The sequence below is a fragment of the Lontra canadensis genome, unplaced genomic scaffold (genome assembly GCF_010015895.1).
Source record: "Lontra canadensis isolate GAN:19392208 unplaced genomic scaffold, GSC_riverotter_1.0 scaffold7, whole genome shotgun sequence".
NCBI classification, from domain to species: domain Eukaryota; kingdom Metazoa; phylum Chordata; class Mammalia; order Carnivora; family Mustelidae; genus Lontra; species Lontra canadensis.
The window spans coordinates 32,127,015-32,142,699 of NW_022631001.1; the positions used below are offsets into that span (position 1 = coordinate 32,127,015).

General features: G+C 46.9%; 1 protein-coding gene across 4 annotated transcripts in view; it reads right to left on the reverse strand.

Moving 5' to 3' along the window:
• DENND2B (DENN domain containing 2B) overlaps positions 1 to 15,685 on the reverse strand; it is a 148,368-nt gene that overhangs the window by 93,321 nt on the left and 39,362 nt on the right. For 3 of the 4 annotated variants that reach the window (XM_032853414.1, XM_032853415.1, XM_032853416.1), the window contains one exon: positions 8,708 to 8,796. The gene's annotated coding sequence lies outside the window, so the exon portion shown is untranslated. Of the gene's footprint in view, positions 1 to 7,930; positions 8,205 to 8,707; positions 8,797 to 15,685 lie in introns of those variants that run through there. The other variant, XM_032853413.1, reaches the window with a different exon arrangement.

Genomic DNA, 15,685 nt, shown 5'->3' on the forward strand with positions numbered 1-15,685 from the left:
ATCACCCTTTCGTTAGACGTCTCTTCCTAACACACGGATTTGTCTTTGAGCACCACTGACTCACTTCAGACTCTAAGGGAGAGAGAGGGTCAGCCAGGAAACACTGCCATTTTTCTCCATGGAGAGAAGGAAACAGTGACGGCAGCATTTATTTACAGGGCTGATCTGAGTCTATACAGCACAACCAGTAAGTACCTCCAAACATCTGTCAACCAAAATTTTCCCAGCAGCACCAAGTGAAACCCACCTCCTTTCTTACTAAGCTGGTAGACTTTCTAACTCACTAAAGGCTGGACACTCTTTTCAAGTTGTTACAGCCAAACCCTGTGCCTCTGAGAACAAGATCCCAGGCTCCAAGTTACGAGAACCAAGTCAAATGCTTCCTAGAATCCAGCTGATGGGATTTTTTAAAAAAGCTTCTCAAATATTTTTTAAGCAAAAGGTATATATGTTGGCCACTTTGGGGAAATAAAATGTATAAAATATTACGCTTAATTTTTTTTTAAGATTTTATTTATTTATTTGACAGACAGAGACCACAAGTTGGCAGAGAGGCAGGCAAAGAGAGAGAGGAGGAAGCAGGCTCCCGGCTGAGCAGAGAGCCCGATGCGGGGCTTGATCCCAGGACCCTGGGATCATGACCTGAACGGAAGGCAGAGGCTTTAACCCACTGAGCCATCTAGGCGCCCCTACGCTTAATTTTATACAACTTAAGGGAATTTGTTGGTAAGATAAGACACATGCATTTAAGAATCAAGTCAGAATGTCAATGAAAACCCTCAATCTAAACCTTCTGCCCTTTAGAAGAGGAAACTGAAGTCTAGAGAAGCCAAGGTGACTTCCCCAGGGTCACCCGACAAGTCACAGATAGAGCCAGGACTATCGCTCAGATCTGCTGACCTGACCAGGGCTCTCTGTACTGCTGTATGGAGGCAGAGGAACACACAGAGGGAGGGATCTCGAACAACTATAGCAGCAAACAGTTACCAAGAGCATATTTGCGCCAGCAACTAAGCGAAGTACTTTCTATAAATTCATTTAACCCTTGCAGCAAACCACTGAGATGATACCATTTTACTCCCAATTTACAGCTGCAGAAAATAAGGTTTATAAAATTAACTTGCCAGAGGTCCACAGATAATAACAGGAAGAGCCAGACTACAGCCTTCCAGAGCTGGCTGCAAAGCCTATGCTCTACGCTGGGTTTCCAAGGATGATAAACAAAATTCACGGAAGTAGAGGTGAGAAGTGCTGGGATAGCCTGTGTCTAGAGCACCAACAGGAGCTTGTGAAGGGCAGCCAATGCTGGGCAAAGGAGGACCTAGGGCCCTGCATGGGTAGGCCTACAGGGAAAGCAGCAGGCAAGAAGCAGTTCTCGTCTCTCATGACAGCGAAGGGTAAGCATCCTACAGTGAAGGGTGAAGCCGAGCTTCTGAATCTGGTTTGAGAAGGATGACCACGGAGACTCTCCTGAGGTCTTGACAGAAAGGTGAATGAAACACGAAGTATAAACTTCTAAAAGAAGAATCTGATTTGGGGCACCTGGGTGGTTCAGTCGGTTAAGCATCTGCCTTTGGCTCAGGTCATGGTCCCAGGGTCCTGGGAATGAACCCTGCATCAGGCTCTCTGCTCAGCGAGGAACCTGCTTCTCCTTCTCCCTGCCCCCTGCTTGTGCTCTCTCTCTCTCTCTCTAAAAAAAACTAAATAGAATCTTTAAATAAAGAAAGATATAGAATCTGATTTGACTTTCCTGAATCGTAAGCCCAACCTGATTAAGAGATGCCAGCCTTACTCTTCAAAATGCTGCTCTAGGTTGATAATAATACGGGAAAGCACTGAACATTTACTAAGTGCCAGGTGCTGGGCTGAGAAATTTCCATGTAATATTTCATTCAATCCTCGGCAAAACTCTCACAAGTTAAGTACCGTTATCATACCCGTTTTACAGATACCTCACAGAAAACAGAGGCTCAGGGAGATTCAACAACTTGCCCAAGGTCACACCGCTAGTAACTGTAACGTTGGGCTCGAAACCTAGGCAGGCATGGGCCACAAGTGCCAGCTCTTCACCACTGCACCTCGACGAAGCACTGAGATGCTCACGTTAGTGCTGATGGGTCATTCCACCACATGCACTAAGGATTAAGAGTCCCCGAGAGCTGAACAAACACAGGCTGACTCATTTAAAAGCAAGTTTTAAAACTCAACTGTCAGAACTGCTTAAGGGAGCCTGTGTTCCGAGACATAAATGAGCACACCAGAACTCACTTCCTCGAAAAGGCTGAAGAGTTCTGAAAACTTTAAGTTTCATATATATAGAAAACTATATATATAGTTTCTATATAGTTTTCTTTCCAATTTTCCCCTTACCTTTTTCCTCCCCCACCAACACCTGATCTGTTGACACTCAGAGAAGCTTTGACCTCTCCCTCCTATCTCCAGTCCTTTTTACTTGGCTCTCTTCCATCATTCAAACAGTGCTTTAGGGGCGCCTGGGTGGCTCAGTGGGTTAAGCTGCTGCCTTCGGCTCAGGTCATGATCTCGGAGTCCTGGGATCGAGCCCCGCGTCGGGCTCTCTGCTCAGCAGGGAGCCTGCTTCCTCCTCTCTCTCTGCCTGCCTCTCTGCCTGCTTGTGATCTCTCTGTCAAATAAATAAATAAAATCTTTAAAAAAAAAAAAAACAGTGCTTTATATCAGCATCTAAGAGTTGGGATGTTCCGCCTTCTTCCCAGCCTAAAGCATGAGACGGTCATTAACCCTACTGCAAAACCCTAACTTCAGCAGGCCTATGTTTCTTCTCTCTTCATCACAGAGACAGAGGCTCACTTTGGGGAGGAAATAACTATGATACAATACCTGGTGACAACATCAAGTTCACACTCGATACTATTTAGACCCTCCTAGCTCTTGGCCCAGACCCTCCTTATTCATTGACAAAATGGGTGAGCAGACCAAGAGGGCACATGGGCGCCAAAGATGCCTCCAAACCCAGGAACAAAGGAACAGAGTGTCAACCCCAGTGCCAGCCTCCCTGATTGCTAGGACACGGTCTCCTTGGATCCCCTGGGGGCAGTGCAACCTTCTGCTAAATTGCGAAGGCCTCCTAGAGCAGCCCAGGTACTGCCTTCTATCCCCCTGCTGTTCCTCAGAACTAGTTTCCTCCCACACCCCCAATCCCTTTACCCAGAGCCTCTCTCCTGTTTCTTCCTAGTCTCCCTTAGGCCACTGTTCATCTCATTTTCCCAAGGGTCAAACAGTCCTTTATTCACTGTGCTCCTTCCCATTAATCAACCTCCAGCTCACCTACAAACGCCTTCAGTGACAAGTCACGCACAAGAATCTGCATCTTTGAGAGATGCGTGGTTTCATGACAAACCCTTAGACACAAGTCAGCTTTGCTTAAAAAGGTATATAATTGCGTATAATTCACCCTTAATAGAGACAGTACTGGGCGCCTGGGTTGCTCAGTGGGGTAAAGACTCTGCCTTCAGCTCAGGTCATGATCCCATGGTCCTGGGATTGAGCCCCGCATTGGGCTCTCTGCTCAGTGGGGACCCTGCTTCCTCCTCTCTCTCTCTCTCTGCCTGCCTCTCTGCCTACTTGTGATCTCTGTCAAATCTGTCAAATAAATAAATAAAATCTTTTAAAAAATAGAGACAGTACAATCTAACACACGGGCAGTTTTTAGATGAGAAGATTATTGTGATAATTTCGACAGTATATTGGAGCCAAAAATAATAAGAAAAGGGATCTTTGGAGAAATCCTACAATAAGGTAGTCTAGACTCATTTAACCTCCTCCTCTCCCCTCAACACACTAGGTCTCACAGGGAATTTTTCTATCAGGCAAAATTCCGTGGCATGTTCCTCTAAGACAGACAAGATGCACCCAGTATTTTGCTGAGACAGATGCACACAGCGCCTCCTCCCCAGCAAAAATAGATGCTCAGACTCTCCCTCCCCACCCCCCAGGAGAAGGCACTCACTAACACAATTTCTCCCTCAGGCTTTGTAGAGAAATCTCTGCAGACTGTGCCAGATGGTAATTTTTTTTCCCTCTTTCATGCCCCCGGCCCCCTTCTCCACTTTCCATGAATCTTCTAACTCAAAGAACTCAATTATCTGCCGGCAGATTTCCCCTTCCCCTCCCCCTGCCCACCCTAAACACCCTCTTCTGCCAAGCTAATGTAGTAGAGCAGGGAGGCCAAGCCAACGCTCTGCAGGGCTGATGCCTGTACTTCCCCAGGCTGAGGTACGAGTTCCTGTACTCGGCTGCCTCAGTATACTCTCTTGGGCCCAACACTAGAAATCAGGAGCCTCCAGCACAATGGCATTTGGGAGACCAGAGAAGCAACAGGAAGACATGCTCTTCAGTCTCTCTGCCCCACCTGCGTGCAGGGAGGTGCTCTGGCAGTCCCTGACTCAGACCCTCCCACCACCCTCAGGTGCCCAGTGGTGCTTCCCAAAGTAGTTCTTAGAATCGGATTAGGTAGGAAATGGAGCACAGCCTCTCTTACTTCCAGGCCAGCAGCGTGGCCATGATACCTAGAGTCTGGGGAGCCCTCGCAAACTTTATACCCAAGCCCTCCATTGCAGTGACAGGGCAGAGCCAGTGGAATTCAGGATGCCCCAGGCCTGTCGTCCAAGGCATTTCAAAGTTTCAACTTCCTTGGATAACTGATTATTCTAATTTTAGAGAGAGGGAGCCCAGAGGGAGAGTGTGCAGGAAGGGGAGTAGAGGAAGGGGGAGAGAAGGAGTGAGAACAGAAATGTTACTTTTTAATCCTTAAAGAACATGGAGGGATCCATCCAACGTGTGACTCAGCTCTGGGAAGCTGGACTAAAGAGGAGTGGGGAACAGCTGCAGCCCCAACCTAAGCTATGGACAACTTGGCCATCAGACCTTAGAGGCTGCTGGGCTGTGATTTGCCTAGAAAAAAGGCTCTGCTGCTGAACAACAACAACAAATCTGCCTCCTTAGGGTCTTCCCAGGGGCTTCCTCCCAGAGCCCAATCCAGGGCAGGGTAGGCAGTTTCCCTGTCCTACGACAAAAGCTGGGGCTGCAGGTGGGGTGCTGGGTCCCTCCCCATGTTCCCACCAAGCATGCCATGAGCCGTATACACTCCCTGAGATCAGATCCGGGTGTCCTTGCCTGGAGTCTCCCCACCCCTGCTATTCTGTTCCTTGGCACAGATCCACTGCATATCAAGAATCTCTGCCCTTGAAATTCCCACTTCCTCATTTCTTTCTTTCTTTCTCGTTTCCCTCTAAGCTGTAGCCACACAGGTTCCTGAAAGCTGCCCAGCCCCCAAGGAGCCCTTCAGAGCGATAACTCTTCCTGCCAGTTAGACACTGCCTTTCAAACCTAGAACAGGAGAAAAGGCCTCTCTGCCCACTCAGTACAGTTTCCCCAGCAGAAAGAGGGAGACAAACCTGACAATCAGAAGCCTCTCTTCCAGCTACTGAAATTTATGATACCATAACTGGCAGGTAGCTAGCTATAGGACACTGGAAAAGCAAAGGGTCTGTTGGAATTCCTCTCTTCTATACTAAACACATGAGTCAGGTAACCTAAGGGAAAGAAAGCTTCCTCTCTGAAGGATCATTTATAAGGCTCAAAGCCTACCGTGAATATCACCCTATTTCCCAACTCAAAGAGAGCACTATTTGTTTCCTTTAATATCTTAAAGAACTTTTTAAAGGTTTTTTTTTTTCCTCATTTTTACTTACAAATGCACAAAAGAAAAGGGCACTTTATAAACTGGGAAACCAGGGGCGGCTAGGTGGCTCAGTGGGTTAAAGCCTCTGCCTTCTGCTCAGGTCATGATCCCAGGGTCCTGGGATCGAGCCCCACATCAGGCTCTCTGCTCAGCGGGGAACCTGCTTACCCCTCTCTCTCTGCCTGCCTCTCTCCCTACTTGTGATCTCTCTCTGTGTGTGAAATAAATAAAAAATCTTTTAAAAATAAATAAATAAATAAAAATAAATTGGAAAACCAGAACAGAGGGGCAAAATGACTTTTCAGAAGAGAGTGGGGTCATCCTTCAAGCTCTAATTTGCAGCATCTTACATTATGTAGGACTTGACTTGCTTACAATTACTTTCATGGAAATTATCTCATTTTTGTTCCTCCCAACAGACCTGTTGAAGTAGTTATACCATTATCTCTCATCTCACAGCTAATAAATCTGAAGGTCACAGAGGTTAACGATCTTGCTGGCAGCCACCTTGATGGCAAGTAGCAGAATCTGACCATGGACTTAAGTCTACTAACCCCAAATTCAGTGTCCATTCTGCTATATCAAAAGAATGATCAACTGCTAGCCATCTTCACATTGTCGGGGTGGGGGAGGGGAAAGAGGTGAGGCCCAACCACAGCCACTTAAGCAGAGAACTCAGATTCTGAATTTGCACTGCCCCTTCCTCACAACCCCCAAATTTAATCCCAACCAACAGTGCTATGCTATATCCACCCCCCAACAAAACAGAGGTTTCGACCAAGCAGAGAATTATTGGGAGCACACTAAAAGGAGGCATCACTTTAGCAGTGGCCCCTCTGAGGTCCAGGGCCATGGAGTTCACCCCTGTGGACCCTCAGGCCACAATACTGATGCAGACATATACACATTCAGGGAGCCCAAACTGGGGACATGGTCAGTGCCTTTATTGGCAAGCTGACCCGAAGTTAATCAGAAGGCCCCCTCATTGTCTGCCAGAATACAAAAGATATTCTGTTCAGAAAGTTCAAGGAGAAAAACCGAAGCGCCAGGACAGCTGCTGTTCCCTCATCCCACAGAGAAACCAAAGGCATCCACAATGTTCCCTGAGGCCCAGGAGTAAGTTTGAGATATAACATGGCTGAAGCGGAAGCACGTCTCCTGATGGGTCCCCACTGCAGGGAGTGTCTGCTGCATGAATTCTTCAAATAAGATTGCTAACAACCTAGCTACCCCATCACCTTTCTGGAAGGGTCTCCTCTCCTAGGCCACACCGAGCTTACCACACACCACTCCTCTAGGTCAGAACCAGCTTTACCAAAACATAGGAAAAACAGAAAAGGAGTTCACAGCATGGACAGTGAACGCCCTGAGATTTGAGTTAAAACATTAACCCAAAGTATCCATCTGGCACAACCACAATACCTCATGTCTCCACCAACAAGCTGGGTCTTAGCAGCCACCACTGAGAGTTCACTCAGAGGTACCCATATAGGAAACCTCTCCACAGGCCCCCCAAAATATACACACACCTGCCAGCCTCCAACCCATATACATTTTTTTTTAGGAAAGCCTGCTATGGGCCTTAATGCAGGAGAAGAGTATGCTTCTTTCCAGATTACCTGGGAGAGAGACTAAGCATGTGATGATCTCAGCTTAGATATCCCTAAGAAGGTCCCTCTGTCCTAAGAACTGCTCCAGAGACTGGGAACTCACCACAGGCTCCTAGCTGAGTTAACTGGCTTTTTTGTTTTGTTTTGTTTTGTTTCATTACAGGTCAGACAGAGCAGCACCAAGAGACAAAACAGAGAGTGTTCACTAGAAGAAACCGAGCCACTCAAAAGACACTGGAGTTTCCGTGTTGTAACTTCAAACACAATACTGAAGTGATGATAACTCGCCTTTTCTATATAAAAAATTTACTTTCTGTAAAATATCCTAAGCCTTTGTGCTAAATAAAAGATGGTGATTTCTACAGAAAAGTCTAAACACCTCAGGTTCAGCAAGAGTGAGATCAGCTAGATTTGCAAAGTCAAGAAAATTGGCTGTTTCCCTCCTCCTTAAGCTAATAGAATCCAACTGTTGAAGCATGACATCATTCCTGAGCCCCAAACCCCGAGCAGAGAGTACAGACATTTGCCTGCCTCCCAGAAAACAGCCCAAGACTATGGCCAGGAAAGGAGAAAAAACAATCCAAGCCGGAGCTGACCTTACCTGAAAGTCCCGGTGCTTTCCTGCCCACTCCATGCTTGTCAGAGTTTGGCTCGCACCACAGACTGTAAGGGAGCCCAAGGGCCCCAAAATCCACTCGCTTAAGCTCCGATACCTGCTGTGAGCTTCCCACAGCTCCTTCCTCTGACCTTTCGTGGCGCTCCTTCCAGCCAAGTGAGCAGAGCACTTCTAGCTGGCCAGGCCAGTTGTCATGGAGACCCTGTTCTCGCCAGCCAGCATGCTCCAGCGCTCGCGCTTGCTCGGCTAGCTCGCTCTCTCTCACTCGCTCACTAGCTCTCTCTCTCTCTCTCTCTCTGTGTCTCCTCTCCCCTCCCCCCCCCCCCCCCCCCCCAACCCCCCGCTCTCCCGCTCTCAGTTCTGGGAGGCTTCCATGAAACAGCACTGTCTTTTGATCAGCCCGGGTTCTGCACACATTCCACTCCTCCTACCTCCCTTCCAGTCAAACAAGGGCTCTGGGCAGCTCCTGGGAACTTGCTTCAACAGCTCAGATGGGAGATGGGAAAGACAGTGAGTGGACTTGTTTTCTTCCCCTCCAGTGTCTCATTTTTTTAACTTGAGAGGAATCCTGGCCAGAAGAGAGGGAGCTAGCTGGAGCACTTGGGAGGGGAAGCAAGCCCTTCCTCTGGGTCCTGGAGTGCGGGTAGGAGGACCCAGATGCATTGCCTCGACTTGTTTGTGCACTTGGGATTTTCCGGGCAGACTTGAGGCGGAAATGCATTCACATCCCAGGAGCTCGCCTGAACTGGCCTCTCTGCTTACCTTGCTGCCTGCCCAGGTTGTGGTGATGGCTTTAACCAGTGCAGGGACTTGTGGTACTATTGTTGGTGCCCAAGCAGTCTCTCATCTTCCTGCAATGGAGAGGAAAGACACTAGGTCAGGACCAGTAAGAGTCCTGGGCAAGTCCAGAATCACAGCCCAAGCAACAAACGTGATACAAACACAGCCTCATCTCTCTGCCCTGCAGAGGGCCTACAGCCAAAGCCCCGGCTGTCTGGGAGCTGCTGTCACAGCCAGGAATACCGTCATTCCTGTCCAAGAGCTAGCACCGAGCCTGGGACACAGTAGACCCTCAATTCAGGCCCCCGCTCTGCCGCCCCCGCCATGTACATTTCTGCTTTGTGACCTTCTTTTATATTTATATGCACTGTTTTGTCTGATCCTCAAACCATTTAAAATACACTGGACAATATTATTACCATTTTGTAGATGGGAAAACTGAGGCTCAGAGAGAGCAAACGTTTAGTGCACGGTTACCTAGCTAGATAGTTAGGCAGTCAAAGAACTAGGAGACCAGGACACTGGCCTCCAGTCCAGGGCCTTTCCCCTAAAGTACACTACCATCTGATCTTAATAACTAAACTTTTTCCTGGTAGCTGCTATGGAGATACAAAGCTGAATTCCCAGGGGAAGGTGGAGAATCTTTTAGAGTCATGATGCATTAGACCTGACTACCATCGTGTTGGGCTGAAGATTCTACGATAGCATCTATGAGATGTGGAAGGTAATGGTGCACAGATTAGAGGGGAAAGTCCTGCCCATAGCTATAAATTACCTTACACTTTTCCCAAGTACTCTCATAAATTGTGGCTCATCTGTTCAACACAACCGACCTAAAAGTTAGGACTGGTATTTACCATACTAATTTATTTTATTTTACTGCAAATTTTTTTTTTAGATTTTTCATTTATTTATTTGACAGAGAGAGACACAGTGAGAGAGGGAGCCCAAACAGGGGGAGTGGGAGAGGGAGAAGCAGGCCTCCTGCAGAGCAGGAAGCCCGATGAGGGGTCCGATCCCAGGACCCCTGGACCACAACCCAAGCCAAAGGCAGACGCCCAACGACTGAGCCACCCAGGTGCCCCTTATCATACTAATTTAACAGATTAAAGAAAATCTCAAAGAGGGGTCAAATGACTTGCCCCAGGTCACAGAAGCAGGAAAGAATGGATCTAGAAATAATACCAACGCCTTTCAACCCTCATGTGTGTATTAGGCAGAGTGGCTGCAGGAGGACCCATGGAGCAGGGGTCAAAAGACCCTGGAAGTGTCTGGCTCTACCACTAACTAACCTCCCAGTTTCTACCTATGAAACCTACCCCACGGGCAACTGATAGGGCTGGGATGGGCATAAAAAGAGATGATGGGTGGGAAAGCATTCTCCTTAAACTGGGCTCTGAGCTAAGACCTTCATTCATCTCAGCCATTTTTTACCATGTACACAAACAAAAACCCATGGCATTTGGTATCTCTCCAAGAGGAGGACACTGAGGTTCAAGGAAGACATTTTTCAATGCTGCTTCCTAAAACAGTTCCAGAGAGGTCCTGATGGGATCTTTAATGCAGTGATCTCTTGCAGAATCCTTGAGTTTTTATTAGCTTCTGATGTATCACAAAATTCTCATAACAAGATTTTAATTGACTTGAGTTTAAAAGGTGAACGTGTGTGTGTGTGTGTGTATGTGTGTGTGTGTGTGTGTGTGTGTGTATAAAGCTAACTATATGTCAGGAGCTAAAGTAGGAAAAGTGTCCAGAAAATGCAACAGGAGATAACGGGATGGTATAAACCCTAAGTGGTGGGCACTACTGGGGGAGTGAAGCCACCAGAGCTTCAAAGGGGGCAAGGACCCATCTCCCACCACAGATGCCCAGACCTGAGCTAAACACCACCTCAGGAATCCCTCACAGGCCCTAGTGTCCCATGTCTGCGATGGAAGATGGGATGAAATGGCAAGTGCAACACCATCAGGTCCCTAAACTTCCCCCTCTTCCCATCCCCCACGGGCATCCCTCTGTTCTCCTGATCCTGAAAAGGCACACTGCATTTCAGAGTAGCCGTGCTGAGAAGGAAGAGATGATGCCCATCTACTTCCACAACAAGATAATACTCAGAGTTACAATATTAGCACCATCTAACATTTACTGAGCACCTACCATACGTCAGGCATTCTTCTAAGCACCATGAGGGGCCAGGGGCCAGGGCCTGGGCTGAGTACTGAAGTGGATACAAGTCAGTCTCTAAAGTAATCCAACTTCCAAAAAGCCTTCCAGGCCAGGCGCTGAATGCAAGCCATGCTCCCTCTAGTGGCACACTGCAGTTCACAGAGGTTCTTTAGAAACTTGTCCTCAGCGGGGAGGGAGACAGTAAGGGCCCGTCATGGAAGAACTGTAACCCCTGCTTGGGCTGCTGCAGGTATAAGCTCTTTGAACTAGGCAGGGCAAGTGGAGAGCTGCATCCCTCCACTGCCTCTGCAAGGCTGGATTCAGATCAACCCTATGTGACCTTTCCCAAATGATAGGGCTTTTATAGCCTTGTGGGGTCTAGGATCTGTTGAAAGGCACACATGCATACTTGTGCCAGAAATCTGAGAGACACCCTTACATCTTTGTGTGTGTCTCTCTCCCCATATCCAATCCATTTGCTGATTCCAAATAATTCTATTTCCAAAATGTGTCTGTCCATTTTTCTGCCTTCTACTGCCATCTCAGTCCCTTTCCTTGATTACTAAAAACCCTCCTGGATTGCCGCAGCTTCCACTCTCATCCTCCTAGCTCCATTCTCCATGCAGCCGTCTGAATCACCCATCTACATCCGATCCTGTCATTTCCTGCTTGACGCACTTCAATGGCTTCCCACTGCACTTGAGATAAAATCTAAATTCTTATCAGGACCTAGAAGGCCCTGCTTCATCCTTCTCCAGTCTCCTCTCAGCATACTTCCTTCCCTTCCCCAAATGCGCTAGCTACACAGGCCTTCTTTTAGTTCCCCCAAAGGACCAGATTCTTCCCAAGCTGTTCTCCTTGGCCTGGGACACTCCCCCTACCCCCAGTCTGCCTAACTGGCTCTTACCTTGTCCTTACGTGTCTCTCACCTCCTCAGAGAGGTCTTCCCTGAATCCCCAATCAAATGAGGATTTATCCTTCATAGCGCTCATCAATATCTCCAACAAAAATACATTTCCCTTTTATTAAGGCCAGCTTTCCCTGATGAGTTCCTTGGGAGCAGAAACCCTGACTGTTTTGCCACCATACTCCATGCATCCAGGATAGGGCCCAGCTCCCAGCTGGCACTCGATAAAGATCTGCTGAATGCAAAGAACCCATTTCCTCTTGTCCTACAGGAAGAAGAAACTTAGAACAGCTATTCCATGCTACTCACTGTTTCTTTTCATAGACTTACAAACTGTAATTACATCTCCTCTCCTCATGTGCCTTGCCTGTGGGCTCGACCAAAAATTCCTGTAAAGTCTCCCTGTGGTTTGTTTCCCAGAAATTTCTTCGTAAGGTCACTCTTCGAGGGACGCGCTCCAGGGTTTTATAGCCTCTCCCATTACCCATTACAGGCACTCCTCCTCCAGTGTCACTGCCAAAATGAGCAGGGTGCAGGAAGGGCCCAGTTCCCACAGAGGAGAAGCTTCTCTTAGGTCAGCTCCATTCAGGGACAAAAACACTTTCTCTTACCTCTACAGTACAGGTCACTGTGCTTAAGAAAAATACATTTTTCCTTAGAAAAAGTCATCTTATGTTTTATAATTTAACTGCATTTTTCCTCTCCCACTGCTCCTTCCTTGCTGCTCATGCTGTTACCTTTATTGGAGGACCTCCCCCTAACCAACAAGCAAAATCTTATTGCTTGTAAGGCCCAACGCAGTGATCACCTCCCCTGTGAAATATTTCTTGATCTCTTAGAAGACTCTGTCTGTCTGCTCTGCAATCGCACAGCAGTCTGAAGATGCCTTTATCGTGGTATTTACAGCACTTTATCACTGTCACTCGTACTCCTGTCCCCCCACGGTCATAAGCCCCATGAGGTCTACCAACTTTTCTATTTCATTCACAGTGGGCAATCTTTTAATGTGTGTGGGATAAATCAATCTTTGAAAAAGACTTTTTAAAAGCAAAAACAGAAGCTGTCCCCTCCATAAGATGAGGGAATCTGAGTGCATAGACTTATACTGTACCAGGAGAATATCTATGTGTGTATGTGTGTGTGTGTGTGTGTATTTATATGTATGTATGATAATTAGAGTCTACATTTGGTCACTAGAAGAGTTTATAGTATCTTCTTGTCTCTTTAACAGCAACTGAAATTCCAAACCTAAAAACACAAGAGCAGAGTAAATCTGTTCAAGTCACTCCTTATTTTAGGATCAAAGAAGTTCAAGAAAAGTAAGCTGTTGCTTACTTTTTATATTGATATTACTTGTTGGATTCCAGAGTGCCTAAGAGATGCAGGGGAACTTCAGCTGCCTCTGGGAGCTGAGCTCCAGTGCCCGCCAGACTGTGGAGTCCAGCTGCCTCTCCACCGAGGACATCTAGTTCTGCCCAAGTAGCGGGGGAATCTGCATGTGTCCTGCTCGGTTCTCCACTGGGCTCTGGCTGCCGTATGAGCAGGCAGGTTTACACAACAGCCCTTTAGGGCTTTACAGCTTTCTTCTGCTACCACTGAGCAGCAATGTGGTTAAAAAGGGAAAAATTAAAAATGCTGGAATAGAGAAAGAGTCGGCTGACCCAAGCCCAGGTCCTGGTTGCCAGGGTGGTGAGACCTTGAGCAAGTCCCCACCCCTCTCAGGGCCTCTGCTTTTCCCTGCACATAATGAGAGGGCTGCTGGGCTGTTGGGCTGTTGGAACTAGGTGTTCTCTAAGGGTCCTTACAACTTGGATGTTCTGTTACAGTTGCTCAGTCCAACTGTTCTGTCGCAAGCACCTACTGCCACTCCTTCCAGAAAGACTTCTTGTTTCAGGGGCTCCAGAGTCTCTTCCAGAGCCCCTGGCCTGGAACTTTGGAGTCATCTGCCTGGGATGACACGAAGACCAGCCCCACAAAAGGCAGCCTCTCCTACAGAAGATGGGAGATTTAGGCTTCTCGCCTAAAGAAGACTGAAAAGAGAAGAAAGATACCAAACACAGGATGGGGAAATTTGGAAAGGACCTGAGAAGTGCTGCAGAAGGAGACTGAGCCTTTGCCTGGGACTCGTTCCTTAGCCATTGGTCTGAGACAAAGCTGCTTTTACAGAGAGGAAGAATTGGCAATATCTAAGTTCTTTTGAAAGATAATATGCCTACTGCCAATCAAGCAGTCTCCTCATGGCCTCGACAGTACCTGTGAATCAACAAACCAACGGTCTCCGTCCACTGTTGCACATACTCTGCTTCTGCCTGCACAGATGAAATAGCTATCCTATGCTCAAGTCCTGGCATTTTATGGCAGGAAATTCTCTGGGGTCCTTACTCCTGCCAAAATCCCACCCACCTCCCACCCATCTGCCACCCTCCCACCCAACGTTAAGGCTCTGAACTGAAAGAGTGTGGGATTTAACCTGTAACTGTCCTGCCCTGTGACGAAGCAGCTACTGGACATCCTAGCACTGGGTTGAGCATACTCCCCTTGGGTCTGTCGGCCTCCCAGCGCTAGTTCACCTCTACTCAGCTTACAACCCTCAGCATGAAACTCAAAATTCAGATCCTCAGGACACAAGATACTCAGCGGCTTGATCCAGTCTCTTGGAGTATCTGTCTCAATGCTCATGTATGCACTCATTTCCTAGAACCTCTCAAATCCACAGACCACTGAATACTGTCCCTTGTTAAGTCTGAGCATTTTAACACTGGGCCACATAAATGCAGTCTGGGGCCAGGAAAGACTAGACTGAGGAGGCAATATTCCAGGCCCCTTTTAAAAGCACTATTTTACCTTGCCAGAACAGGCTTCTCACAATTACTTGCCTAGGAACTCTGAGCTCAACCAAGATCTTAACCTGTCATGACCAAAGCTTAAGGACAGGGGAGGTAGAGCACAAAATGGGAGTAAAGGGGCTGGGAGGATAAGAAGAATGTGGACTCAAATAGCTCTTCCATGATATAACAAACAAACAAACAAAAACAACAACAACAAAAAAAACTTAAGCCTGAAAGGAAAAGCACCCCTCAGAACAAGATCTGGCAAAGCTGTGGGAGATATGGGCCCAGACTGTGTCATCTCCTCCATGCTATCTCCCCTGATTTTCCCTGCCTGGACTGGATTCTTTATCCATTGCCCCTATACTTAAAACAGTCTACTACTCCATTGTTAGCCATGCTCACTGCCTTGTATTTTAGTGTACAAGGCTTATTCAATTTAATTCTCCTACTAGCCTATAAGCCTACAATATTCTCTAGGGCAAAAACTATGTCTTAACTCTGAATTCTAGCTTAGAACTCTGTACCAAGCACAATTAATACATTTTTAATATATGAACTAATGAAACAAACCAGCAAATCAATCCAATTAATAAGGAATCAATAATGTCACCATAAAACCTAAAACATCTGGGGCTTAGCACCTTAGAAGGGTCAAGGGTTCCCAACTTATGGCGTGTATAGAAGATGACTGATTATAAGTGGTACATGGACAAACATTTTAAAAATGTCAAATACTTTTATATTTATCTTAATGTGCATAAGACAAAAACATAACCAGCTATTAACCCCATTTTCACTGATCTCATTGATTAGACCAGCGTGAAAGAAAGTACAGTTGACCTACAAACAATGCTGGAGTTAGGGGTACTGGCCCCCTGTGCAGCTGAAAATCTTCAAATAACTTTTGACTTCCCAAAAACTTAACTACTAAGAACCTACTGCAGACTAGAAGCCTTCCCAATACCATAAAGTCATTAACACATATTTTGTATGTTATGTGTATTATATACCACATTCTTACAATAAAGTAAACTAGAGAAAAGAAAATGCTAACAAGAA